Source organism: Eurypyga helias, unplaced genomic scaffold, assembly GCF_000690775.1.
Source record: "Eurypyga helias isolate BGI_N326 unplaced genomic scaffold, ASM69077v1 scaffold9824, whole genome shotgun sequence".
Taxonomy (NCBI): Eukaryota; Metazoa; Chordata; class Aves; order Eurypygiformes; family Eurypygidae; genus Eurypyga; species Eurypyga helias.
In genome coordinates, this window is record NW_010246890.1 from 9,024 (window position 1) to 12,566 (window position 3,543).

At 50.7% G+C, this 3,543-nt stretch overlaps 1 protein-coding gene across 1 annotated transcript in view; it reads right to left on the reverse strand.

Annotated features, from left to right (window-relative positions):
* Positions 1 to 3,543, reverse strand: part of LOC104508826 (serine/threonine-protein kinase TAO3-like) — a gene marked incomplete at its 3' end in the record, with an annotated part of 12,171 nt that overhangs the window by 7,310 nt on the left and 1,318 nt on the right. The gene's annotated exons all lie outside the window — the stretch shown is intronic.

A 3,543-nucleotide genomic window follows, 5' to 3' on the forward strand; every position in this document is an offset into this window, starting at 1 on the left:
GTACACTCCCCTCCCTCGACCTGCTGGCCACGCTGCTCTGGATACAGCCCAGGATACTTTCTGGGCTGCCAGCGCACACTGCCCGTGTTGACAACACTTCCCAGTGTTGACAGAGCGAGTCTTATCAACATGCACAACCTCCACCTCCCTCTTTAAACAGCTGCTTTCTGAGCTTCCAGGCTCAGATTTCTAGTGGTAACTTTTAATTTATAGAACACTGATAGCCTGAAAAATTGTATGGAACTGGAGTAGGCACCTGATCTCCATTTCCGATAGTAACTTTTGTGTTGACAACACTTCCCAGTGTTGACAGAGCGAGTCTTATCAACATGCACAACCTCCACCTCCCTCTTTAAACAGCTGCTTTCTGAGCTTCCAGGCTCAGATTTCTAGTGGTAACTTTTAATTTATAGAACACTGATAGCCTGAAAAATTGTATGGAACTGGAGTAGGCACCTGATCTCCATTTCCGATAGTAACTTTTGCTGCAGCTGCAGAAAAATGTGGCGTATTCTGCCCCACTGTTCCAAGGGGGCGTTGGTCACTGCAGCCACGAGAGTCTCATATAACAAAGAGGGCGGGGAGGGGGGTTTACACAATGACCAAAGAGAAAGGTGGTCCAGGAACGAGTGACTATTGAAATTCTTGCTTGAATTATGACCAAAGAGAAGCTCCTTCTGCTTTCTTAACCACATCTACTAATTTTTTCATTATGTTTTTTTAATCCGAGTCATATCAAAGCATCCCTGAAAGACCAGAAAGGTGTATTCACGGCCTGTTTCTCTGGGGACAGCCCACTTCATTATTTTTATCTGGAAGTGTGTCCGGTTTCCTTCTTATTCACATGATGCTTTTGCAGAGCAATGGGGCAGGGGAACCACATCCAAAATCAACAGGACATCTGAAGCGTAAAGCTGTGTGACGTGATTCTGTGACCCCTGCACTCGCCGGAACTACCTGAGCTTGTTTTTGGAAAGAGATCCAACTTCCAAGTTGAAAGCATCCTTTTAGAAATGCCAGTCTTTCCTCCATCTGCACTGTCCTCGTCAAAGGGTGAACAAGGCCCTGAGGGCCCAAGACCCCGGACCCCAGCAGCAGGAACAGCCGCGAAGCAACATGCAGAGCCCCCAGCCTGGGTGCTTTTCCTCCGTAACACTGCCCTTGCTCTCATGTTGGGGGGTGGTGGTCAGCAAATCCCACAAACAGAAGGTTTTACACCCAAATATCACCTCCCATTATTGGATTTGGGGTCAGAACTCCCGTTTTCCAATGCCCTACGATACAGGCCACCTGATGCTCTCAAATGCATAGCCCTCCTGTGCCCAGGAAGCGGTACCCAGCTGCTGAGAAACCAACCGACAGCCGGCAGCAGCCACACAGGGAACCAAAGCACCTTGGTTTGCTTAGCTTTTAACACTGTGGGACCTCAGGCACCCATTCACATGGGATTCGTTTCTTTAAGATACCACTGAAAGAGTAAATTAACACAGAGAGATGAACAAAGTGAGTTTCTGGTTACACATTCTAGATTTCAGAAGTGTTGAAGTCCATGTCCCCGCATCAGCTACACGGCTGACCTTGCCCTCCCCACAGATATTTAAGCAGGAGATAAGGGGGCAGGTGTGAGAGAAGTTTTCCCGTGGTCAGAAGAGCAGCAGCATTCAGCAGCACAACCCGCTGACATCATCCAGCCGCCGACAGCGACCGAATGCAGAGCGACAGGGAAGCGTGCCGACACCACGCCGGCACTACGCACCCCAGCACGTACGCCGGCACTCTCCGTCTTCGGCGCAACCGCTTGCAACCTAGCGCTTTTTCTTCCAGATTTCAACCGTGGAGCATGAACAAGTGGAAATGGAAGATTATTCAAGGGAAAGCCCACCACGAGGTTAACTGAGCTGCAATGAAATATTTCTGTTGTAAACACGGGGAAACTAGGGAAACTTCTCCCCCCAACATAACCTCAGAACCTAAGGACACAGTAGCACCTCCCGTAAGAGCCAAGGTGGTGCTTTGGGAGCCTCTCTCCATACTGGGAAGGGGATACGTGTGCCTATGATGGGGACAACAAAGCTACACGTCCTACCACGTGCTTTTCCAAAGGCCGGCTAGCTAAGGTAGCGAGCTATAAGGTAGGACGTCCCCTCTCCCCTAAAATACAAGGCGAGCAGTACCTGCACAGTAAGCGTGCACCCTAAGCCCTCCCAGCACGAGCCCAGCACGCTCTGTATCAGAGTGTGTGCCACAGAAAGCCAAAAAGGCATGTTCTCCACAAAGCTTCCCATCTTCCCACTCAGTATTCGTTTTATCTTTATCATCATTTGGTCACCGAAGCAGAGAGATTTAGCAAATCCAAGCGACTAAGGATTTAAGCTCCAGCCCCACAGGAGGCTGCCATGGGATTTAGGAGTGACCTTGGGACATGAGCTGTCTTCCCCAGAGCTCAGAGGTCCAGGAAGACCTCACAGTCCGTATCTTCATACCACCATCTCCCATCAGCTCCCAAGGGGGCCTTGCCACCCACTACCTGCACCCAACAGCCCAGGAATGGCATATCCAAGGAAGAGAGGAGTTACGGACTCTGCTGCTGGAGGCAGGACGGAAGGTGCAGCAGCTTTGCACAGGGAGTAAAAGAGCATGAATATATTCAACACACGTACCTATTTATCAGTCAAATTGTGTATCTGCTTGGAGTAGGATACTTGAGTCATTCATCATTTCTTCCCTCCAGCCAATCTAACCAGATCCTACTTTTATTTGCTCAGTGCAGGCAACAGTGTTGGCACTATACTGGGTGCACACACACAGGAGAAGAATTCAGAGGGTCTCCAGGAGCGCAGAGATCCTGCCCGTGCCAGGTGTGCTGCATGAAGTCCTCCAGCGCCCACATTTCTAGGTCACTCTTTCAACTGGGAGGGAAAGGGGAGCAGGAGACACCAGCCTGGGGAGCACCCGGGGCATGGCTACCCAGGAGTAGCCCTGCAGAAGGTGGGACTCTGGTGGTCCCCTCAGATGTCAGCCCAGGAAGCATCTGCCCACAAGTCTGAATGCCACAGCATCATTTCAGATTCTAACAGCAGCAGCTGCCGCCACCTCGCAGAAAAATGTGGGCTCCTGGCACTGCTGCTGCTTCTTCCCTCCACTCACCACCTCTGGCTGTGGTCACACACTCTGTCTCGTGCACGGAGAAATGGGAAGCGATTCAGGGGCTCGAGAAATGGTGGTATAGAAGGAAAAAAAAAACCCACCGTTCAGGCAGGGTAAAACAAGAAGGGGAGGGCTCGCTGGTGTAATTTCGGGGTTGGTCTAGGATGATGTCATAGCACTGAGCAAGTGCCATGGCCAAACAGTGGGTACTTTTAACGCTCCCCATCCATCTGACCTCTAATGCCAGCAGGCTGAAATATTTAAGATTCCATTTATTTTAGCTTTAAAAGGCCATTTTTCACTCCGTTCCCTCAAAAACGTTGCTGCCGACTGCAGCCCGTGCGGACGGGAGGTGGGGGAGGCGACACGACAACTAACTCTTCCGGCACACACCCC